Source organism: Cervus canadensis, chromosome 12 (genome assembly GCF_019320065.1).
Source record: "Cervus canadensis isolate Bull #8, Minnesota chromosome 12, ASM1932006v1, whole genome shotgun sequence".
Lineage (NCBI taxonomy): Eukaryota > Metazoa > Chordata > Mammalia > Artiodactyla > Cervidae > Cervus > Cervus canadensis.
The window spans coordinates 24201916-24228103 of NC_057397.1; the positions used below are offsets into that span (position 1 = coordinate 24201916).

At 39.4% G+C, this 26188-nt stretch overlaps 1 long non-coding RNA gene across 1 annotated transcript; it reads right to left on the reverse strand.

The window, feature by feature from the left end:
* Positions 1 to 4749: 4749 nt before the first annotated feature.
* LOC122451130 lies at positions 4750 to 24395 on the reverse strand. The gene is made up of 3 exons (XR_006272310.1): positions 24384 to 24395; positions 18895 to 18897; positions 4750 to 4822 (listed from the first exon to the last, which is right to left on the reverse strand). It is a non-coding gene; the product is annotated as an uncharacterized LOC122451130 (long non-coding RNA).
* Between the last annotated feature and the right edge of the window lie 1793 nt (positions 24396 to 26188).

Sequence of the window (26188 nt, forward strand, 5' to 3'; positions counted from 1 at the left end):
AGCATCTCCTGACACCCCTCCTCTTCTTGAAATGTTCCTTCTTTATAAAAGACCCAGTGGGCAGAGGGTTTGAACTTAGCTCTAATTATCTGAAGGGTTTCTGTGCTCATAAATTTTAGATAGGATAAAGTTCAGCCAGACAATGAACCAAGACGTCTCCCGTGGCTCTTTGAAATCTGAAAAATGCTTTCTTTAATGTTAGTTCTCGTTCCTGAGTATTGTCAAGGACATTGGTCACAAAGGAAAATAGCAACATCTGATTTTGTAGGCAAAATTTAAGATGTGATGTAAAACTAGGTATTACAATGTTTAATATACTTTTAGAAGGTTACATTTTTTAAAAAAAACACTCTCACATGAGAGAGATGGCCTTTTTAAATGATCCCTGAGCCAAAGATGAAAGAAAAGGAATCCTCCTGCTTCACAAGACTGGATTATTATGCTGTAGCCTTCAACTCACTAATTCAAAAATCACACATTTTCAAGATAGCAAGAGACTCTTCAGCTCCAAGTTAGGCTGATGGTGGCTGCCAAATCCCTACTCCTCCCATGAAATCTTCCAGGGTTGATTAGGAAAGTGACTCTACCCTCAACCTGCCCTGTTTCCACAGGTTGTCCCTGATCTCTGCCCTGATTAAGTGCACCCTGCTTCCTTCCACTATAAATCTCTTTACACTTGACCTTTACATAATGCAATTACCTGTCTATCCATGTATTGCTTTAATGTTTCCATTTTGTTCCTAGTGGCATTCCAATACACCTGTCTGTGTTAATGTGTTTGATGCTGATTCTAAGCTCCTGGAGGGAAGGGACAGAATCTCTTTAGATGGGATTGATGGTCTTCAAATATCAAATGCCTAAAAAATGCTCTCTGCAAGAAAACAACTTAACTTAGCATATTTTTTCTTGATCTGGAGAGATTTAATTCAGGAAGCTATTGGTAAAGATTCAGGCTGTCATAATATATAAACACTTCCATTTTATTAAGACAAGTAGGAAAGAGTTACAATTGTACTATATTATCTATGTTGCCTTGTCTCTATTACTACATTTGAATACCTCCTATCATTAGGGCTTCCCGAGCAGCACAGTGGTAAAGAATCCTCTTGCCAATGCAGGAGATGCAAGAGATGCAGGTTCGATTCCTGATCAGGAAGATCCCCTGGAGAAGGAAATGGAAACCCACTCCAGTATTCTTGCCTGGGATGGGGAGCCTGGCGGGCTGGGGAACCTGGCGGGCTACACAGCCTGGGGTCACACAGAGTCGGACTGAAGCGACTGAGCATGCACATCATCTATTAATATAACTAAGGAAACCATTATTAAGGTCCCTTTACGTGTTAAGTGCCCCTATGGAATAATACCTTAGTTCTTGTGGCTCCTTCTCCTCCCCTTCCTCCACTCTCTTGACTGCTTTACCCATTTATGTTTTTGATGTGGTGTCTATAAACACCTATAATCTCTAGACTCCCAGAAGATTGGGACCCCCTTGGTGGTCCAGCTTTCTGATACCCAAATATACCAAACCATTGACTCTCCCCCAAACAGCCACATGTTGCTGGCCTTATTTTCAAGCATTTACACCTAGCGCTCCCTTGGTCTAGAAAAAGCATCAGCAGTACCACATAATCACATCACTTCCAAAATCCAAATCAAATATTACCTCCACATGAAGCCCTGCTTCTCTCCCTACCCTCCCCCCCAGGCATGATGTGTATTCCTTCATTACTGTGCTGTAATCGTTAGTTTATAAGCTATTTTTCTTCTGCTTTAGATTAAATCTCAATCATCTTTATACTTCTAACATTTGGTATAGAAATGAGTACAAAAGGCTAGTACGACAGGGCAAGTTTTTAAAAATTTTTTTATGTGACCTGCTTCTGTTAGGTGTTATATGGGAATAGTGTCATATATTTTATGGTGAATACAGTTTTTAAAAAAAGATTTATCCACTCCCTTAGCAGTGGTTTATCTCTCCCTCAGAGAAAACCAGAATGAGTTTTTTAATAAAATGATTGAAAAGGTACACTGAATCTTCAATTTAATTATTTCAATTCCTGCAAAAAAAAAGGGTCTTTCAGAAAGCCTGCTGCTTGGTAAAATGTGATAAAGTTCCAACACATTCTTAAAAATTGTAAATTAATTTATAAATTTCCATTCGAAGTTTAATCTGCTATTTTCACGCAAGAAAACTCATAAGGTTGCTTCCTATTGAATTACTATCTTTGCATCTAGAGTTTAAACCAGTATTTAATCTCTTTCCAGAAGCTTCCAGAGGTGCTTGGTACATATAGGTGAATGTTGCCCATTTTTATTGCTTTTGGAGTTAAGCAAGAATTCCACACCCGTCATTCCAGACCCTGGCTTACTTAGGTTTCTAGTTTATTTCTCTCAATTTTTGTATTTCTCCCAGAGCAGGTCACTTCATTTTTTTCTTTTTTAAATGTGCCCTGACTCTTTCTGGCTTCTGCATGTATGTTCCTAAGCAGTGTCCTGCCCTCCACATCCTCCCATCAGCTTCATCACCCTCTTGCTTTTGTTCTTAACAGCCACTGCCCCGCTGAAACTACTACTGATTCTTCTGTCTCGATCTAGGCTTGTCCTACTCTCATTCCTGGAGCAACTATTGGTAATTCTTTCACGGGACATCTCTCTTACCCACTGTGTTACCATTCTATGTATTTTATCCCATCTCCCTTCTCAGTAAGTTTTTGGGGCAGTATTACCATGCCCTGTTCATCTCTGAGACGGCTGCAATGCCAAACACAATTTCTTGACCATAACAAGGACTCAGTAGCTATTTGTTTAACTGAATTGAATTCAAATATGTTCAAACAGCTCTCTCCTCACTATGTTTGGCAAAATAATTATAACAAGTCCATAATCACATTCAATGGTAAAGCCAGGATTTGAACATGAGTAGCTTACTGCACTTTAACCCCTACAACTTTGTTATCCCTATAATAGACAGAATATGTATTCAAAATTGTTGGCCTGGCTATATAATTTAGCTCTAATCATTAAAGGGTAAACATTTTCCTGATACTACTGAACATACTTTCTCTGACAGTGTGTGACAAAAAGTGATTTTATTTTTCTGTGACACTAGTTTCACAGAATGGGAACGTAAAGCAATTTAAGCTTTACGTAAAGCATTCCTTTCATAAATTTATTATGATATCATCTATTGCCTCTGAGTTCTTTCAGGATCTATAGATACAATGTACAGATGTATAGATACTATCAAGTTTACTATGTAATATTGGATTATGCATGCGTGCTCAGTCACGTCCAACTCTTGGAAGCCCCATGGACTATAGACTGCCAGTCTCCTCTGCCCAAGGGATTTTTGAATGGGTTGCCATGCCCTCCTCCAGGGAATCTTCCTGACCAAGGAATTGAACCTACATCTCCTCCATCTCCTGCATTGCAGGTGGATTCTTTACCACTGAGCCATCAGAGAAGCACCTGTAATAACGGATTGTCTGTCCCCAGTTGGAAGACTGGACTTCTGTGCACTTCAGTGGCTCAAAGGTAGCACAGGAGTATTTGGAGCCAAGGATGTGGGCTTTATAATAAACTTGGCTTAGCACTCAGGGGTTTATTCTGGGTTTTGGGGCTTCAACATGCAGGAAGAAATAAGGAATGTACAAAACATCTTTTTAATCTCAGTGATGGGACTTGAAAATTTTAAAAACAAGTCTGAAAAAATAACACCAACTTAATCTCTCCCCACATAAAGGAACCACTTGTTCTAGTAGAAAGCACTGTTGAATTTATTTTTAGAATAAGAGGAAAAAAAAAAAAAACTGAGGGAAGCAATGAAGCAACAATGAATTACCCTTCTGCTCTGGTGATATATTTGAACTGATTTTTCCTTTGTGGCTGGGATTTTTCTGGGGGACAGAAACAGCAGAAATTGTTTTACAATACCCTTCAATAGCTGAGTCAAAATTCTCCTGAACTGTTGAAATTCTTCCTTACTTGCAGTTGAGTTTACTTTACTTTTTACCAGTAGATGTTTCAGGTCAATGTGCATTTTGCCACCATCTTCTGGATGGAAAACTGCCTTTTCATTCAGCAGCCTTCTCTTAAAATATCTTAAGTTTAAGATTTTCTACTTTATAACCGTATAGTTTCCTCTCTAAAATATTTTGAGAATGTGAGGTTCTAGCAGGATCAAGTGACTACAAATCAGATTAAACAACACCCATTGCCAAGCGATTGGACAGAAGAAGAATTGTACAGATGAAAACTAATGACCACACTGACCACTGCTAGGTGGCACTCTGTGGGATGCTCATAAGAAGTCCAGTTCCAATGGCCGTTGAGCACTAGCTCCTGGGCTGTTTGGAGGAATGCAGGTCTCCTACTTCAGTCCAAGAAAGATCCCATCAAGACAATTTCAGCAATTGTCTTGATCTTGATCACTCTTATATTTGCTCTGTGGAAACTGGCAAATAAAGGCTGGTCTAGGGTTTCATTTATCTGGATAATTATATAAGCTTGGGAGAATATATTGTGAACATTCTATTCCCACCCCCCCTTCTTTAGTTTGCATGATTTGGCTTTGCTCTTCTTAACTTGAAAATACCCCAACGCAAACAACCATTTTTTTGCGAAGTGTTTTGAAAAACCTCCTCTGCTGTCTGGGGTAGTGCGTGCTTTCTGGTGGTGTGAGAGGATGCTGTGGGGATTAAGAGCCTGTGCTTGGGGATCTACCAAGCAGGGTCTAAATGCCAATGCCAGTTGGACGGCTGGAGTATGGTGTCCTTGGAAAGTACTTTCTCGAATAATGTCTCGCCATCATTGGTATATTGTACTCTGGCAACTGAGTCCATCTTTTGCTGCTCAATTTCTTCATCTCGAAGACAAGGATCCCAATAAGAGTAAAAATACCTTATGGTTGTTGTTGTTCAGTCTGTAAGTCATGTCTGAGTCTTTGCCACCCCACGGACTCCAGCACCCACGCCAGGTTCCTCTGTCCTCCACTATCTCCCAGAGTTTGCTCAAGTTCACATCCATTGGTTGGTGATGCTATCTAACCATCTCATCCTTTGCCGCTCCCTCCTCTTTTTTCCTTCACTCCTTCCTAGCATCAGGGTCTTTGCCAATGAATCCACTTGTTCACAAAGGCTGTAAAATAGTAATTCTGGTATGTACCAGGCATAGGCCCTGATTAAAGTTTCTTATAGATATTATCCCACATCATGTCTTACCCCATAAGGTTGGCTCTATTAGTAATCCCAGTTCAAGGGAGAAGGGGCTTCCCTGGTGGCTCAGTGGCAAAGAATCTGTCTGCCAGCGTAGGAGACACCAGTTTGATCCCTGGGTCAAGAAGATTCCGTGGAGGAGAACATGGCAACCCATTCCAGCATTCTTCACTGGAGAATCCCATGGACAGAGGAGCCTGGTGGGCTGCAGTCCATGGGGTTGGAAAGAGTCAGACACGACTGAAGCAAGTGAGCAGGCATGCAGGTAAGGGAGAAGAGACGGGGGCACAGAGGGTAACGCAGCTGAGTAGGGACGCCCCGCTGTAGGGAAGTGCCGGCTGGGATTCTGGCCCGGGCACGATTGTACTAGAGATGTATTCTTCACTACGCAAAGCTACTCTTTCATGGGCGTGGCCAGAGTGACTTACGGTGCCTGCTGGGCAAGTGGACACATGTGCGTTTAATTCACAGAGTGCTCTTGAGCTGTGCGGCAAGGGGTCTCGCAGCTCATCACCCACCTGTGCAGGTCTTGGGTTGGGGTGTTTGGGAAAAGGTGGAGCCCAGAGGCCACCTTGCTGAGTCTGCTCTGCTCTGAGATTTTCCTCGAAGCCTGAAGGGGTATCAATTTTCTTTCCTTTGGATTTCTTTTTTCTTAACATTTCCGTTAATTTTTTTTTTTTTTTTTTTACATTTTATTCCCCTCTCCTCATATTATCCTTAAGCATCACCAGCCAAAGAATTAAAGGAATACTCCTGGGGTTGCTATTTTTAACTCCTGTGGTTGGAGAGGATTCAATAAACATGCCTCTAGTATTAGTTAACACGTTTTATTGGCTCACCTCATGTTTAAATATGCTCCACACTCACTGCTCTTTAAGTCTTTCTTCACCTCTTTTGCCCCAGCTTGAGTGTATGTTCTCCTTTCATGATGTCTTCTTACGTGGCTATGGTTTAGGCATATTTGTGTACACTTCTCATCCAGCCAAAAGACTGTAATCGTCTTGAGGATAGAAATTCTTACTTTCTTTTCATGTTATGCCCTGTAGCAACTAGCATGTTGTTGCTGTTTAGACGCTGAGTCGTGCCTGCCTCTTGTGTGACCCCATGGACTGTAGCCCTCCAGGCTCCTCTGTCCATGGGATTCTCCAGGCAAGGATACTGGAGTGGGTTGCTATTTCCTTCTCCAGGGGATCTTCCTGACCCGGGAACAAACCTACTTCTTCTACATTGGCAGATGGATTCTTTGCCACTGAGTCACCAGGAAAGTCCAGCATCTAGCATAGTATCTAACAAACAGAAGTTCATGAAGACAGAAAAATGTAAAGCATATTTAAATGCAACCAGCTGGTAAACCAACTCAAAATACAAATGGCAGATTGGGAGCCAAAAGATGTAACCTTAAAATGTGGCTCATTACCCCCTTACCCTAACTTTCTCTTTTCCTGGCAGCTTGTTGAATGCAGAGGACCCAGTGAAGGAATTCTGAGGCCACTCTCTGAGGTGGCAGAGGCACATGGTGAAAGGATCTGGGGTTTCCGAGTATTTCAGAAGAAGAGTAGCCCAAGATGGCTGCCTGACTGATGTCTGACTTTCTTTAAGTCATCATGTTTTAAGGTTATTTGTTGCAGCAACTGGTGTTATCTGACAAATACATCACCAATAGCTTCTTTTGAAAAAGTAAATTTTGCCCATTAAAATGAAAAAGGTGTATACCATTGGAACCAGAAATTACTCTTTTAGGAAACAAATTTTTACAATTAAAACATTATAAGCACACAAAAATGGGCTTGTAAAAATATGCCTGCAACAGGAAAGTAAAAGTCAAGTATATTTTCATCCATTGGGAAATGGTTAAACAAATTATGGCACATTGATTCATTAAACTCTGTACAGACATTTACGGGCTTCCCAGGTGCCTCAGTAGTGAAGAATCCAGTCAGTCTCCTACCAGTGCAGGAGACGAAGGAGACTCGAGTTCGATCCTTGGGCCGGGAAGATCCCCTGGAGAAGGAACTGGCAACCCACTCAAGTATTCCTGCCTGGAGAATTTCATGGACAGAGGAGCCTGGTGGGCTACAGTCTATGTGGTTACAAAGAATTGGACACAACTGAGCGTGAGACATGCAGACCTTAAAAGAAATGACCTGGCTAAATGTGCTAACCTAGATAGATGCTTGTAGTAGTGTAGTGTTAGTCACTTAGTCGTGTCTGACTCTTTGCAATCCCATGGACTGTAGCCCGCCAGGCTCCTCTGTCCATGGGATTCTCCAGGCAAGAATGCTGAAGTGGATTGACATTCTCTTCTCCAGGGGATCTTCCTGACCCAGGGATCAAACCCGGCCTCCTGCGTTGCAGGCAGATTCTTTATCATTTGATTTCCAGGGAAGAAAAATGCTTATCACATAGTTATTTATACAACAGACTTGGAAATTATTTGTTTTTATTAAAGTTACACTTAAAGATGTGATAAAGTTGAGAAAAATTAGGAAGACTAATGTTTACAACTTTATTCTAAACAATTGTTGTCTATTGGGTAGATAATTTTTTTAAAGTTGCCCCATTTCTTTGCCTCTCTCTTATCCATAGTATTTTGCAATGGTGGTGGTTTAGTCATTAAGTCATACCTGACTCTTGCAACCCCATGGACTGTATCCTGCCAGGCTCCTCTGTCCATGGGATTTCCCAGGCAAGAATACTGGAGTGGGTTGCCATTCCCTTTCTCTAGGAAAACTTCCCGACTTAGGGATTGAACCAGGGTCTCCTGCACTGCAGGTAGATTCTTTACCGAGTGAGCCACAAGGGAAGCCCCCTCAGGAGGTGGAGTTCATTAATTTATTCCTTAAGTCTGGATTACTACTGAAATGGCTTTGGACTAGTACAAACAGTGGAGGCTACCGCATGCTAGTTTCAAGACTAGGACTAGAGTGACCTTGCCACACATCTATTATCTTTTTTTTTTTGGTCACTGTGCCACCACCGTGAGAGGAAGCTCGAGTTAGCCTGCTGAGACCCCCACATGAGCAACAGGACTGAGTCGAGATCTACTAGCAACACCAGCAGAGACTGGAGGGCTGCCTGGTCAACCAGCAGACTCTTCCTTTACTCCTTCCCCACTTCCTTCCTTCCATTACATCTTTCTTCCCCTCACCCCTCTCTTTTTCAATGTATATAAGATTTTCTTTAAAATTGCCATAAATGGTGTCGGGTACTCTGCTAGCCCATCACATCTACTAGGATTAGGCTTGCAGTGACTGAAAAGACACTCCTCTTTTTTTTTTTTTTTACATTTATTTTTAATTGGAGGATAACTGCTTTACAATGTTGTGTTGGTTTCTGCCATATATCAACATGAATCAGGCATAAGGATACATCTGTTCCCTCCCTTTTAAACCTCCCTTCCTCCACCTCCCACCCCTTTCCACTCATCTAGGTCGCCACAGAGCACCAGGTTGAGCTCCCTGTGTTATATAGCAACTTCTCTTTGGCTATCATTTTACACATGGTAATATATATATTTCAATGCTACTCTCTCAATTCGTCCCACCCTCTCCTGCCCCCACTGTGTCCATAACTCTGTTCTCTATAAGAAAAGACATTTCTTAATTCTATAATCTTCAGAGCAGGTGGATTCTTCATGAAGCTAGTGCACTGGGGAAATTAGTGTAAAAATTATCCTAACAAAACAAAAGATATTTCCTAAATAAAACAGCTTCTGGGTTTTAGGCATAGTAGATACACTCTACTTTTTTCCTGTATTCAATTTTACGTGGTGCTGGTGTTTGAAGTGGAAATATATATATTTCCCTTTTGTCCTCTGGTGCTGATCACACAGACAAATGAGCTGTGTGGGCATGTTTTTTTTCTTGCCTGAAGCATACATGCTCAACTGACCCTCTGTCTCTGGATGTAAAGGGAATGAAGAGGTGTAAATCCTTTTATCTGGGGTTTGAAGAAATGTCCTGGTGGGACTATCACACAGTTTCATCGAGATGGACAAATTCTCACGAGTGGCCTTCACTAGGATGAGAAATTATTATAAACATTAATACAACAAGAAGACAAATGAATGACTGTCCCAAGGGATGTAGCCCATGGAAAGAATTTTTTTGAAGGAAAAGGTTAATTTCATAAGAATGTGACAAATCCAACCCAGGAAAAAAGAAAAAAAGCCAATGGCTTCACCACTGTATTACATTGTTCATTAAATAATATCTCAGAATTACTTCGTTTTTTTTTTATAGATGCATTTTAAAATTTTTAAAATAATTATTCACACTTAATAAACATTAAATGATACAGAGTAGGTACTAGGGGGTCTCTGTTATATATTTAAAATGTAGTCAGGTATGGGTAGAAAATGTTGAACAAAAAAAATAAAGAAATAAAACATTGAACAGCTTGCTAGAGTAGCTCATTTCAGAGTATTTTCAGTTTTATTTTTATTTATGTATTTTTTACTGGAATATAATTGCTTAGGTAACCATCAGCAGATCCCTTCCCAGAGATAATGGAAACAAGCAATAGAGTTGAAATAGATGTTGGTACAGAAAATAGTGAGTGCTGAATGGTTCCAAAACAACTCTGGAGTGGAAGAACAATATTAACTATAAAATAGCCAAATTAAAAATCCTTTAAAGTCAGATTTCAATATGGCATTTTCGTTTTCAGTAGAAAGCAAGAGATTCTACTAAGGCTCATTCTGATTATCCAAAACAGTGAAATAAAGACCTTTCCCTTTGTACAGAGGGTTGGGTGAGTGGAAGTTCTCATTTGCTGCTACAGTTCCTTACATCATTACATAATTGTTCCCTTGTATCCCAGTTATTCCACGGGTATTGAAGTATGCAGGGCTGTTGAGCTAATCCTTAGTTTTAATGCAGTGCTATGCTTATAGTAGATTCACAAATATTTTGAGTGAAAAAATGAACAAATCTCCAAAGTGGATAATTAAAGTCACCTGATACTCTTACAAGTGAATTGGTTAAACATATAGCACAGTCAGTTAATGTTTAACCTCATGAGTAATCAGGAAATGCACGTTAAATCATCGATGATACATTGCTTTTCACCTATCACACACTGCAGTGAATTGTAAATTGCTACAAGCTTTCTAGAAAGCAATTTGGCAAAATGCACTGTGAGCCCGCAAAGAGTTCATACCCTTTGTCAGGATAATAACACGTCCAAGAATCTATTCGACAGAAACAATCAGAGATAAGAAGATTTTTATTCAAGGATATTCATTGCAGCACTATTTATAACTGTAAAAATATTAAGATTTCTGAAATCTTAAGTCTGAAAATAGAGTTAGCTAAATTATGCTACATTTCTATGATTAAATGCTGTGGAGCAAAAATAATCACATGCTTGCAGAATATTTAATGGCATGCAGAATAGTTCAAGTTAAGTTTGCATTGTGTGTATACGTTGGGGTGCGTGTGTGTGTGAAAGAGAGAAAGAGAGCAATGGTTTAGAAAATCTCTCTTGCTCTAGGCAAAAAATAAGTGCAGATATATAACATATATGAACAAATATTCTTAAAGCATGATAAATCTTCTGTAAAAGATAAAGGATCTTTTTACAGAATCTAAAAACTGAATTTTACAGAGAAGGAAATTATGCGGTAAATAAGCATGAGTGTTAGGTTTACACTTAGTGTTAACAAGTCTTGTGTGTAGGGGCTTAAGAAATAAACCTGAGAACTGAGCAGGCTGACTCACTGGCAAAGAATCCACCTTTCATCGCAGGAGACATGGGCTCGATCCCTGGGTTGGGAAGATCTCCTGAAGGAGGGCATGGCAACCCACTTCAGTATTCTTGCCTGGGAAATCCCACTGACAGAAGGACTTGGCAGACTATAGTCCACGGGGTCACGAAGAGTTGGATATGACTTAGTGACTCATCAACAACAAAAATGTCAAATTGCAGCTCCCATAAACAGGGGAATTCCTAAAGGGTTACAACACCTTCCTCAGTGGCAGATAGGAAAAAATATGTCCTAGAGAGATGGTGGGAATGTGTCTATCTTGTCTTTGAGTGAAAAAGAAAAATGAATGAGGGAGAGAGAGAGAAACATTCGCTGAGAGAGGTTTAAACTTTTTCTCATACTTTACTGGAGATTTGGGCCTGAATTTACATTAAAACCCTGGTGGGCTATAGTCTATGGGGTTGAAAAGAGTAGGACATGACTAAGTGACTAACACTCTACATTACAAGATGCATCTCTAAACTTAGAACCCATGTTTTATTTGCTTCCTCTTCATTCTATTGGTGAAAGAGGGTTTTCTACCTTAGGGATATGAGGATGGTTGAACACAGGACACTCAACACTGGACGTGAAGATGGGTAGCCACATATATTTACAGCCTTGGGAAGGAGAACACGGTGTCATGCAGGCTCACTCAGAGGTTGCCCTTACAAACAGAGTGAACATACAGGGGATGTGAGAGGCAGTCTCTGAGGTATTAAAAGGCTGAGGGGACCCTTGGTTTTTGTGGGAGGATGCCTCAGATATGCAGCTGATACCACCCTTATGGCAGAAAGTGAGGAGGAACTATAGAGCCTCTTGATGAAAGTGAAAGAGGAGAGTAAAAAAGATGGCTTAAAACTCAACATACAAAAAACTAAGATCATGGCATCTGGTTCCATCACTTCATGGCAAATAAATGGGGACATAATGGAAACAATGACAGACTTTATTTTTTTGGGCTCCAAAATCACTGCAGATGGTGACTGCAGCCATGAAATTAAAAGATGCTTGCTCCTTGGAAGAAAACTATGACCTACCTAGATAGCATATTAAAAAACAGAGACATTACTTGGCCAACAAAGGTCCGTCTAGTCAAAGCTATGGTTTTTCCAGTAGTCATGTATCATGACTACTGATGTGAGAGTTGGACCATAAAGAAGACTAAGCACTGAAGAATTGATGCTTTTGAACTGTGGTGTTGTAGAAGACTCTTGAGAGTCCCTTGGACTGCAAGGAGATTCAACCAGTCAATCCTAAAGTAAATCAGTCCTGAATATTCATTGGAGGGACTGATGCTGAGGCTGAAACTCCAGTACTTTGGCCACCTGATGCAAAGAGCCAAATCATTGGAAAAGCCCCTGATGCTGGGAAAGATAGAAGGCAGGAGAGGATGAGATGGTTGGATGACATCACTGACTCAATGGACATGAGTTTGAGCAAACTCCAGGAGTTGGTGGTGGACAGGGAAGTCTGGTGTGCTTCAGTCCATGGGGTCACCAAGATTTGGACAGGACTGAGCAACTGAATTGAATTGATGATTGGCTTGTTTGAATAATTCTGCAGGCTGGTAGGAAACGTAAGCCTGCTTTTCAGGGATCAACAAGCACTGGGCCTGGTCTCCATTATAAGGAGGGTTGTTTAGATAGAGAACCTTATCTAGACAGTACAGTGGGAAGGTGAGTTGCGACTTGTCCATTTGATACCCTCCAAACTCAGATGTTAAGGCAGTACATATTATTGAATTTTAATTTCAGACTTTAACTAGTCCCAGACAAAGCAAAAGCAAATCATCTCTGGAAAAATACAGCTAAAACCAGTCCCAGGGAACACCCACAGCTGAAATTCCAGAAGTATTAATATATCTAGACATAGGAGAAACCAACCTATCTAAATGAATTCATATTAAACAAAGAACTACAGAATCAAATCCTTAATCTCTAAACATTAGAATTATCTGATAGAAATATAACACAATGTTTAATATGTCTTTTAAAAGATAGTATAGAAATATGACAGAAGAATAAGAGATTACAAAAACTGACCAGGGAAATTTGATAAATAAAGTAAATAGAGATTCTAGGAATGAATTAGAAACTGAATGAACTGACTAAATGGTAATTTAGAAACAGTTGTAGAAGGAATTCACAAACTGGAAGAGCTTGCTGAAAAAATGAGAGGTTAAGAGATTTGTATGATAGAGTGAGATACTCCAATAAATATGTTGTCAAGGTTTCAAAATCTAACCAGAAGAATGAAGGAAAAGAATTATTTAAATGTATAAATGAAACAAATTCAGAAAATTCAACGGCTCTCAGTGAATCATAAGAAAAAGAGGTTTAAAAGATTTTTTAAAAAGACTTAAAAAACCAAACAAAGAAAGGTTGCTTAACACAAGCCAGACAGAATTCAAAACAATTTACATGTATTAACTCCTCTATCCTCACAATGTGGGAGATTATTTAGGCACAGAAAATTTAACTAATATGGCCAAGGTTTCATAGGTCGTAAATTGTAGGAGTAGTCTGGCTCCTGAGTCCATGCTATTAATTCTTATATGAGACTGTCTCTTGAAGACAGCTTCAAGTAGGAACATCTTAATGTGATGGCAGAACACAAAAAGCAGTGAGATCTTAAAAGCGACGTGAGAGAAAAGACAGATAACCTACAAAGGAAAGATAACTAGATAACTGTCTTTTCAATGGAAACAAAAACCAAAAGAAAAATGCTTGGAAAAATAACTCTCAATCTGGAATTATCTTTCAAGAGTGAAGGTAAAATAAGACATTCAGTCCAATAAAAATGAAGAGAATTTATTATTAACAGGCATACAACAAACACACACACACAAACCAAAAAAAAAAAAGCCCTAAACGACTACACATTCTTCAAGATGGATCAAGGATAGTGATGAAAGATAGGTATATTTCTAAACTAGCAGAAGGAAAACATGGGGTGAGGGCAGATAGTACAAAAAAACTCAATAAATCTAAAATAACCACATGAAAAAAAATTTAAAGATACAAACATTCACTCAGGGGTTATCAGGCCAACCACAAAAACAAAGTTATAGGCAATATAGGCTATTGTATAAAAAAAAAAGTCAGCATCTTAATCAGAAGGCACAGAAAGACGAAAGGATGGAAAAATATATACCAGGCAAATCTAACAGTGCCAAGAAACAGCTTGTTTGCCTCACATCTTTTCCTCACTCTGTTGCCCTGCTGTTTATCACACAGCCCACTATTCCCAGATAGCCTTGCCCTCTGGTTTTGTGTAGCTTTGGCCAATGTGAAGCTCTGACGGAAGACAAGAGGGTAGAAAGAATGAGGAGAGAGTTATTTCTCACCTGGTCTCTAACAACTTCCTTTGGAAAGCCCCTCCCTCTGTGTTTTCAGCTCCTGATGGGCAGCTCCTGCTGTGATCTAGCTACTGCTCTGATGGAACCAGCTTCTGGGCTCCAGAGCACCCACTTCTCTCCTTGTCCTTCCAGCCCTGGGGATGCTAACACCTTCCTGCTGCTGCTGCCCTAAGCTGCCTCACTGGCCCCTCTTTGCTGCTCAGTTCTTCAATCACGTGTGTAAACAATTTTAAAGATTAAATATCACTTAATTGGAATAACAAGAATGTTTTTGTTTGCTCACAAAAATCACAGAGAGTGGCTTTGTTAACAGAGGAAATAAAAGGACTTTAAGGCCAGAAATGAAGAAATGATAACTAGTGATAGCTACTATATTTGATTTAAATAAATTGACTTGAAATAAAAATTATATTTGTATGCACCTAATAAAACAGGAAAGATTGAAGGCAGGAAGAGAAGGGGATGACAGAGGATGAGATGGTTGGATGGCATTACCAACTCAATGGGCATGAGTTTGAGTAAACTCTGGGAGTTGGTGATGGACAGGGAGGTCTGGCATGTTGCAGTCCATGTGGTCCCAAAGAGTTGGGCACAACTGAGTAACTGAACTGAACTGAATGAAACAGCAGGCTTCCCTGGTAGCTCAGCTGGTAAAGAATCTGGCTGCAATGCAGGAGACTCTGATTCAATTTCTGGGTTGGGAAGATTCCCTGGAGAAGTGATAGGCTAACCACTGCAGTATTCTTGGGCTTCTCTGGTGACTCAGTCGGTAAAGAATCTGCCTGCAATGCAGAAGACCTGGGTTTGGTCCCTGGGTTGGGAAGATCCCCTGGAGGAGGGCATGGCAACCCACTCCAGTATTCTTGCCTGGAGAATCCATTGGACAGAGGAGCCTGGCAGGCAGTAGTCCATGGGGTTGCAAAGAGTTGGACATGGCTGAGTGACTAAGCACAGCACAGCACAATAAAACAGCATCAAGTGAAATCAAATAAAAATCAACAGAACCTCAAGGAAAAAGTGCAAATCAATTGTTATAATGGGAAATTTTAACACTTATCTTTCACAATTGGCCAAAACAAAAATTTGGGATATAGAAGATTTAAACAACATTAAGTCACAAGCTTGAATGAATGAACATTTATAGATTGAACCATGGAGAACAATTACAAAATTTAAGCATGTATTATGCTATAAAACATGCTTTTGTAAATTTTAAACACCATCTTTTACTCTCATTTTACAGTTCTGTCTCAATTTACAGATTTACTTGTTTAAATAATTCTGGAATTAATTGAAATTTCAAAATTTTGTTCATTTCCTTAATAATTTGTATAGAGTCCATGGACTTTTGAAAACAAAATATAATATTTGAAGAGCACAAAATTTAATACAGACATTTGCTACAAGGGCAAATTCTGTATCACATCAGTTTCATTTGTTTGTTTCCTTTGTTTTTTGATTTCACAAAGACCAAGAGAAGCAGTTAAAGTCTTCCACAAAATTCATTTTTCAGATTTTTTTTCCTGTGAGACAAGAGTCTTACTCTGAAGTGGGGTCTGTGGGGAGAGGGGCTGGGTCAGGAGGGGTTGGGGTTTACTTATTGAACTGTGGTACAATTCTATTTAATATATAGTGTATCTTGTGCATATATTTTAACATTATGGTCAAGAAAGCCTTCTTGGAAGAGGTGCTGTCCAAACTGAGATATGGGTCATGCAAAGGAGGCAGTCACATGAGGATTTGAGAGAAAGGGGTCAAAGCTAAGATCATAATTAGGGAGAGAATTGGGAAAGTTTAAGGAAATGAATGAAACAAATGAATCTAGGAATGAAGTGAAGTCCTACCCTCTTGAAGTTGCCATTGGAGTCATCACCTATTATAGAACATGACCTTTTCCCGTCTATATTAATGGACTCTCTCCAAAGGCAACTCCAAGAGGGTAGGGTTTCGCTTCATTCCTAGCTATATGTCCAGTACCCAGAACAGTGCCTGACATATAACATTTCAGTAAATAAATATCAATAGATATGCATCAAACTGACAAAAAAAAGAATCATAGTCTAGGATCCCTGATTTTTTTTCCTATGACTAGTGTGGACTGGGAGTATAAGAGTTAATATCATTTTTGAAATGAAGATTCTTCTTTAATTTATCTACAGGGTTCCAGATTGTCAATATGCGTATAAGGCACAGCCAACTCTTTCTTTCTATCCAGTCATATCTTATCAGTGTCACTTCAACACAAAGCCCTATTGTTGAGATATTTTTCAAGAGAGTTTGCCTCTAGTGATAACAAAAATATGAAAAGGAGAGTTCTATCAACTTTAATACTTTTCTTTGTGAAAATGCATCAAAGTCTAAGCTTTGTTTCATTATAATTATTAATTAAAACTTCCAACTGAGGAAGTAATTTTTCCCTTGTTAATCATGATTGAATTAGGAAATGTAAGGAAAGCACTTAAACCATAATAAGAATGTCATTTGGTAGTTTATTAAGCTTTGGACTCTAATGTGAAGCTCCAAGAAGTCCTTCTCTCTCTTCAAGGATGAAAGGACTGGAACTGACAGAATTCATGAGCATGAAAGGGTCTGTATCATGCTTTGAGGAAGGCTGGTTACTTTGTCTAATTTTTAGCACTTTTAGGCAGTAGAAGGTAATCATTTCGAGTACCTGCAAACACTCAGCCCTCTGTTCTTAGTAAACGCCTGCATTGACCTGTTGTTGTTCAGTTGCTCAGTCGTGTCTGATTCTTTGCAACCCCATGGATTCTTTGCAACTCCCTGTCCTTCACCATCTCCCAGAGCTTGCTCAAACTCATGTCCATTGAATCGATGATGCCATTCAACCATCTCATCCTATGTCGTCCCCTTCTCCTCCTGCCTTCTATCTTTTCCAGTTAGGAAAGATAGCATGTGACCTAGAAGGAAGTAGAGACAATCTCTATTCCTGGTCTAAGAGTTACATGCCCAAAGCTTAAGAAACACGTTGTTGTTCAATAAGATTTTTAACACTTTTGTCTTCAGCCAGATCACTTACAAAGTCTTATGCTGCCCAGTTGGCGGAGGTGGTAAAGAACCCACATGTCAATGCAGGAGACACAAGAGGCGTGGGTTCAATCCCTGAGTCAGGAAGATCCCCTGGAGTAGGAAATGGAAGCCCACTCCAGTATTCTTGTCTGGAATCCCATGGAGAGAGGAGTGTAGCAAACTACAGTCCATGGGGCTGCAAAGAGTCAGACAGGGCTGAGCACATACACACACTCACACACATACACATGCTGTCCAAACCAAAAGTATTCCATTAATGGCTGACATTTGAAAGATTTTAGTATTATTTTCAGCACAGCTAGTATTCACTGTGAATCTGCTTTAAAATCATAGAGTTTTGATGCATTGAAAATAATTTCTGTTTATTCTTTTTATTTATACAGATGTTTATTTCAGTGAACATGAAATAAATCTTTGTTGATAATGATAAAGCCAAAAAAATTTTTAGATGTGAAAAACACTGTCATGACTATAATGTTAGTTTTAGCATATGAAATTCTACCTGAGAATTAAGATGAAAACTAAACAATCCAACTGTAAAAAAGCAAATGTTTCCAAAAACGCACAGACTTGGTAAAAGCAAACTTTTTCAACTTAAATTGAGTGCTGAAATTGGTATAGATGTGAAATGCTTTTCCAAGCATTTTGGGACCTTTTCTTTTGTAATAATAAATGTGGTTCCTATTACATTGCTTCTCTTTTGGGACTGTATCACTATGACTCATGATGAAGTCAAGAAAATACATAATAACTACAGATGGAAAAACACAGAAGCACTCATTATACTGTTAGCAAGTCTATACGAGAATAAAAGCTTAGCAATGGAATCTCTTATTCTAAATTTTAATGTTGAAGTAAAAAGTTATCACTTGTCAAAACTTATTTGAATATAATTTTCTCCACTTCTGTGGCCAAGAGTGTCTACCACCTCCACAGCAAGAGCCATTCAACTTGTCTTTTCCTCCACTCTTGTCTTTCTACTGTCCACTGTCCAATAGCAACCATGTGGTGCCCATTTAGTCACTCAGTTGTATCTGACTCTTTGTGACTCCATGGACTGTAGCCAGCCAGGCTCCTCTGTCCATGGGATTTCCCAGACAAGAATACTCAAATGGGTTGCCATTTCCTCCTCCAGAGGATCTTCCTGACCCAGAGATTGAACCCATGTCTAGTGTGTCTCCTGCTTGACATGTGGATTTTTCACCTCTGAACCACCTGGAAGCCGACTTTTTGCGATCCCATGGACTGTAGCCCGCCAGGTCCTCTGTCCACGGGATTCTCCATGCAAAAGTACTGGTATGGGTTACCATTCCCTTCTCCAGGGGATCTTCCTGACCCAGGGATCAAACCCAGGTCTGCATTGCAGGCAGATTCTTTACCAACTGAGCTACTAGGGAAGCCCCAGTACCATCCATAGTGGTTGCCTAAAAACATGGTTTTGGACAAGTCACTTTCCTGGTTCAAACTTCCCCTAATATCCCATTAACAACAAAATGCGAGCTCATATCCCTGCCCCTGGCCTGGACAGTCTCATCTTATCTGGCCCCTGGTGAACTTTCTTACCAGCCAGCATCTCCTGGAGAAGGCAATGGCAACCCACTTCGGTAACTCTTGCCTGGAAAATCCCATAGACGGAGGAGCCTGGTAGGCTGCAGTCCATGGGGTCACGAAGAGTCGGACACAACTGAGTGACTTCACTTTCACTTTTCACTTTCCTGCATTGGAGAAGGAAATGGCAACCTACTCCAGTGTTCTTGCCTGGAGAATCCCAGGGATGGGGGAGCCTGGTGGGCTCCCTGGTGGTCTATGGGGTCACACAGAGTCGGACACGACTGAAGCGACTTAGCAGCAGCAGCAGCAGCAGCATCTCCTGCTCACTAGACTCCAGCCACACCTACCTTCTAATCCTAAAACACACCAAGCTCGTCTATGCCTCAGGGCCTTTGCACCAACACTCACCCCTGCCTGAGAGATTCTCCTTCTGCCCAGAGATTCTCAGAACTCTCTCTTTCTCTCCATTTAGCTCTCAGCTTAAACATCAACGCTGCATAGGGGTCTCCTGTCTTCTCCATCTCAAATCACTGCTTTGTCACTGTCTCACATCACCCAGAAATATTTTTGTCATAGCCAGAGTGCTACCTGATTATTTCTTGCTTCTTAACCGGTTTACTAGTTTACTGTGTAACACCTAAGAGAGAATGAACTCCGTAAGTACAGGGACATAGTATTCTCTTATGAATCTTCTCAAGGCTGCAAGACTGGTAATGATATCCTCTGTTTAATTCCTGATGCTGGGAATTTGTATCTTCTTCAATTTTAGTCTTGATAGTCTTGCTAGAGACTTTAGTTTTCATTGATTTTTCTCCCCCAAAACCAGCTTTTAGTTAACCTGATTCTTTGTTATATTCTGATAATAGAGGATTTTCTATTCCTAATAGGAAAATTTCAGTTACCCTAACTTCTGCTTTCATCTATGCTCTTTCCTTTTTCTTTCTTTGAGTTTATTTTGCTCTTTTTCTAGTTTCTCAGTAGGAACTTAGGTTATTGATATAGTTTTCCTTTGTTTTAATGTAAACACTCATTGCTATAAATTTCCCTCTCAGCACCACTTAAGTTACATTCAATGTATTTTGATAAATTTTGTTTTCATTTTCATTTCATTCTATGTATTTTAAAATTTCTTTTGAGACTCCCTCTTTGACAGGACTGGAAGTGTGTCTTTAGTTTTGGGGGGGGGTTTTAAAAAATTTCCTCCTGTCTTTCTAGTTATTGATGTCTAGTTTCATCCTACCATGATCAGAAAACACATGCTTTTTGGTTTCTGTTTAAATTTGAGCTGTGTTTTATGGCCCAGGCTATGTTCTAACTCAGTGAATGTTCCATGAGCTCTTGGGAAAAAATGTGTATTCTGCTGCTGTTTGGTGAAGTGTTCTATATATTTTAACTAGAGGCTGTTGGTTGATTGCATTGTTCATATCTTTTGTACCTTTGCTGATTTTCTGCCTAGCAGTTCTCTCAGTAGCTAAGAGTAGGTTGGGAAGACTTAGAATTGTGGATTTGTGTGTTTCTCCTTTGAGTTCTATCTGGTTTTGCTTTCTGTATTTATTTAAAGATTTTTTTTTTTGGTGTGATTTACTTTTAAAGACTTTATTGAGTTTGTTACAACACTGCTTCTGTTTTTATGCTTTGGTCTTTTGGCCATGGGGCATGTTGGATCTTAGCTCCCTGACCAGGGATCGAACCTGTACCCCATGCACTGGAAGGCAATGTCCTAACCACTGGACCACCAGGGAACTCCCTGCTTATTATATTTCAAAGCTCTGTTTTTCGCTACCTACAAAGGATCATTATGTTTTCTTGGTGGGTTAAGCTTTTTATCATTGTGTAATGTTCCTCTGTATCTAGTTATTCTTTCTCTTCTGAGATCTATTTTATTATAGATCACTGTAGCCACTTCTTGTTTTGTTTTATTTTTTTTTTTTCTGGTTTTTTTTTTTCCTTCCTTTTTTGCTAACTGCTCTAAGAGATGAAACTCGCATATCAGACAATTCATTTGATTCAATAGTTTTTGGTATAAACTGTTGTACAGCCATCACCACAGTCATTTCCAGAACATTTTCGTAGTTCCAAAAGGAAATCCCATATCCTTTAGACATCACCACTCAGTAGAAAACCCTTAGTAGAAAACATGGATAAATCTTTGTGACCATGGATTTAGCTCATCTTTCTCTTATCATCTTTTAGAGTTCTCCTTTGGTTGTCTCTTGTACCGTATTAAGGATTTATACTTGTGCTTAGCAGAGGGGAGCAGGGGAACCTGGTTTAATGTTATCTAGTCCAGACTGAAAGTTCTACCTGGTAAGTACTTCTAAAGTGATCTAACAAGCTCATCTAATCTTTGGGTCTACTTACCTGAGCAGTCTGGGCTGGGTCATTTCAATGTAGTTCCGGGGGCTTGACCCATTCCATTTATCTTCTGATTATTGGGCTTTATCTCAGGTCATGAATGGGGGTAGCAATGAGTTATTAAGAAACATCTCATTTCTAGGTTCCAGTCCAGTTAGGTTCCTTTGACAAAGGGAAGTGTCATCAGTCACCACATTGTCAGAGCTTGGGGAGAGGAATGCAGTGATACTCACTCTAGAATGAGAGTTCGGGTTTCCCAGTGCAGTGGCTCTTCTCAGGTCCCCATTACAATTGTTAGGAATCCTCACTGCCAGGCAGTGTACTGATCCCAGGAAGGGGTTTGTCAGAGAATCCATTGCCTTAAATTTTGCTGGGCTGTGATTTCCTTATATGCAATGCCAAAATCTTGTAATATGGGTGAGTATTCATTGTATGTGTATTTGACAGAAAAGGATGAGACAGGAGTGTTTGGAATATAAAGACATTATCTTTGCAGTATCTGCAGATTAGCACTGTATTCGAAGTAGACATTTTGTGCTATCTTGGGCTAATGCTTCATTGGGAAAAGTGATGTCCCAGTGCAGGATAAAACATTTATTCCTTAGTGTACAAAGGCTTTTGTAATCTAGACTGAGCATATCTCTCCAGCCTCTACTTGTTCATAATCCCACTTTCAGGAACTGTTTGCATTTCCCACACTCTACTTTAACCTGAATGTTTTCCCCATCCTATTCCATTTCTGTGATACATACATCCACACATCTTTATTCAGTCTCAAAAAGGATCTATCTTGCTTTGCATATATTTTGTGTAATTTCCTCATTAACCAGTACATTAACTATCAACACTTAGAACGTTGTTAGTGAAATTTTTTTCTTGGATGACTTTTATTTATTTATTTATTTATTTGAGTTTTATTTTTTATTTTTATTTACTTATTTTATTAGTTGGAGGCCAATTACTTTACCATATTGTAGTGGTTTTTGCCATACACTGACATGAATCAGCCATGGATTTACATGTGTTCCCCATCCTGAACCCCCCTCCCACATCCCTCCCTATCCCATCCCTCTGGCTCATCCCAGTGTACCAGCCCCTAGCATTTGTCTCATGCATTGGATGACTTTTAAGAATCTGAATCATTAATGTGATCAACACTGGCTTATTTTACAATGATATGGGCTCATCTTCAGGCAATGGCTATAGCAGACTATCAAATGTTGGTATAATATCTGATGGTTTTCATTCTAATGTATGAGCCAAAAGGAGAAATTGAGGTCTCACAATTCATGGGAAGTCATGAAATTGTATCTGTTTAATGGTAGGTTGCATAGATGCTCACCAAACCCATTATTTCTTTTTGAGCACATGGTTAACTGTTACACTGCACTTCCTAGCTTCCTAGGGAGTGGGGGTGGGGGTAGGTGAATAGTTCTAACCAACTGAGTTTGAGAAGTGACATAAATCACTTCTAGATGGAGGCAGATAACAGTGAATGATGGTCCCCCTCTGTCAACTCTATTCCAGCTTACTGAAAAGAGGCCAACTTTTAAACTATATGATGAAGATGATGACGATACAATATGAAACAACCTTGAATGGATTGGATTGCCCATCTCCCATCCTTTCAGTCCACACTGAAATACACTGAGTTGGTTATTTTCAACCAGTTGGTTGAAAACCAATCAGTTGGTTGTTTTCAGATTTTAACTACTACATGTTTATTATTTAGCCAAGTACCCTCATGATTACTATCTCCCTGGGCATGTAACATGATTTTGAAGAATGATGACTAACCAATAATTCTCTTATTCTTTTTTTATAATCTCTATATGAATGAAGCCATAAATATTTATTAATTCGTAATTTTATGTAGGATAACCAAACTCTGTGTAGTGGGTATGTATCCCCTAAGGAGTTCTTAACTTCTAAATAATAGTGAAAATGTAATAAAAATCTATGTGTGCTCATTAATTTTACCCAGACTTCTCTGAAAATGCCAAAAGTTGCCTGGAAACTAGTGACACACAGCATTTTGAATCTTTTAGAAAAGTCTCTTGCACTAGACCCCATTTCCTTTTCCCAACTCATGGATACTCTTCCACCAATTCTCTCCTTTCTCTTCTGCATCATCAATATTTTTTAACTTGATGGTCCTTCCTATCACCATACCAACATGCTAAATTATATTCCCATTTTACAGCTCCTTTTGGAGACAGAACTTTTCAAAGAGTTGCTTATATATGTTTTCCTTCATTTTTCCTGTTCTCATTTTCTTTTAAGCTCCCACCAGTCAGGCTTTTGTTCCTTCCTGCCCATTGAGCTCTTGTCAAGGTTAGTAATATCCATGTTACTAAATTCAGTTGTCAGCTCTCTGCGCTGTGATTCCCTGTTCTTAATTGATACACTTGTATTGCATGGTTTTGAGGACATCAGTCTCTTTTGATTTTCTTGCTAAGTTCCTGGCTTTTTTGTTCAGTCTCTCAGTTGTGTCTGACTCTTTGTGACACCATGGACTGCAGCACATGAGGTTTTCCTGTCTTTCAGCATCCCCTGGAGTTTGCTCCAACTCATGTCCATTGTGTTGGTGTTGCCATCCAATCATCTTGTCCAACCATCTCCTTTTTTTTTAATTTTTATTTTTTTCTATAGAGTGAGAGTCAATCTTTTTTTAAAAAAAACTTTTTAGTTTGTATTGGGGTACAGAATCCACCTGTCAATGCAAGAGACACAAGAGACATGGGTTCAATCCTTGGGTCAGGAAGATCTGGAGTAGGAAATGGCAACCCACTCCAGTATTCCTGCCTGGAAAATTCCATGAACAGGGGAGCCTGGCGGGCTACAGTCCATGGGGTAGAAAAGAGTCAGATATAACTGAGCAAACACATGCACAGAGTCATTTAACAATGTTGTGATAGTTTCAGGTGACCAGTGAAGGGACTCAGCCAAAATATACATGTATCCATTCTCACACACACTCCCCTCTCATCCAGGCTACTGGCTACTCCATTTTAGTCTTAGTCATTCCCCACTGGGCTCTACAATGTCTTGGTAGCACAGTACCTTAATTTTAGTTCTTGATCTTCTTTCCTTCTCCATTTATACTCACATATTTGTTGTTCTCACCTAATCTCATGTCTTTAAAATCACCTAAATGCTGAGGCTTCCCAGGTGGCACTAGCAGTCAGGAATCTGCCAGCCAATACAGGAGATGCAGAAGACAAGTGTTTGATCCCTGGGCCGGGAAGGTTCCCTGGAGGAGGAAATGGCAACCCACTCCAGTATTCTTGCCTGGAAACTTCTTGAACTTATAATCTTGTAATATACTCTATAATTTGTCTGTTTAGTATCTGTATTATTTATTGACAGCCTCCCCTTCTTCCCATCTCCACTAGAAATACAATTTCTACTAGAGCAGAAAATTTAGCATGTTTTGTTCACTGGTACATTCAAGAACCCAAGACAATGCCTGGCACAAAATACATGCTAAATATATATTTCTTAAATGAGTGAATAAATGAATCTTCCATTTGAAAAAATTAAAATCATTATCAAAGATACCAAAAAATGATCATTTCTAATTGTTACAAATTAGTGACTTTGATCTTGTTTATACAAAAAAAAATCATTCATCATCTAACAGATCATACAAAGATTCAGAAAACAATAAAATATGTAGACTGACAATAAATTTGTGAACAGCCAGCATTATTTTTCCAATCTAAATCAGAGGAACTTTACTGAAAATAGAAGGTCTTTGATGCTGAGACATAAATAAAAGCCAACACTCCAGCCTAATTATATTTTGCAATTTAGAATATGAGCAAATCAAGTCTTTGTGACTATTTTCAATGGTTATTAAAATACATTATTCATATTAATGTCATAAATCATACTTGGAATGTATTCTTGATTTGCTTTATTAGCCCTGTGGTTGCATAAATGTAACTATTGATTGCTTTTAAATTATTATCTGAAAATTGCTTAAACTTGTAGCTACTAAGCTCATGTTTCTCAAAAGGTTCCAAGAAATGTTAACAGGCATTTCGTGAAAATGTGGAGTCCAAGCTCATGTAAGTTTGGGAGCCTCTGAATCAAGCAGGTTTACTTACTATGGGATTGCATCACGGGTTTCAATTTTCAAATTTGGCGCACAGAATTTCCTAAATGTACTTGATCACAGCACCTTTTAATCAACTATCAGTTTAACTTTGGGAAAGCATGATACCCACAGGTAATGCTGCCATCAAGGATCAGTTTGTGGTCATTTATGATTGAGTCATTAATTTTTTTCACAAATAATTACTTGCCTGCTTGCTAAACTGCTTTACTCCTGTCTGACTCTTCGGGACCTTAGGGACCCTAGCCGGCCAGGCTCCTCTGTCTAGGGAAGAATACTGAAGCGGGTTGCCATGTCCTCCTCCAGGGGATCTCCCGACCCAGGGATTGAACCCATATCTCCTGCAGCTTCTGTATTGGCGGGCAGATTCTTTACCACTAATGCCAGTTGGGAAACCCTAATGATTACTTAGTGATAGCACACTGTAGAATATCAGCAAAATGAGTAGAAAAGATTGCAGATGTCTGGATAGAAGACATGTAAGCCTAGGTGGAAAAATAAACACTTATATACACTAAAGAAGAGGGCCTGGGGTGTCATGACAGACAAAATTTGAAGGAAATGGTAAATAGAGAAGGAATAGAGTTTGAGAAAAGGATGGAGAGAAGGTTAAGAAAAAAACATAATTAATGCTTTTCATTCTTGATATGCACCCAGAATCCAGATCTGTGTCTTATTGCAAGTGAACAAGAGCGGGAGCCCCGACTCTATTCCTTCCTACACTTGTACGGAAATGATTGAGAGTAAGCAAAATGTGCATTTCATACAATACAGTTGCTTTTTTTTCCCCTAAG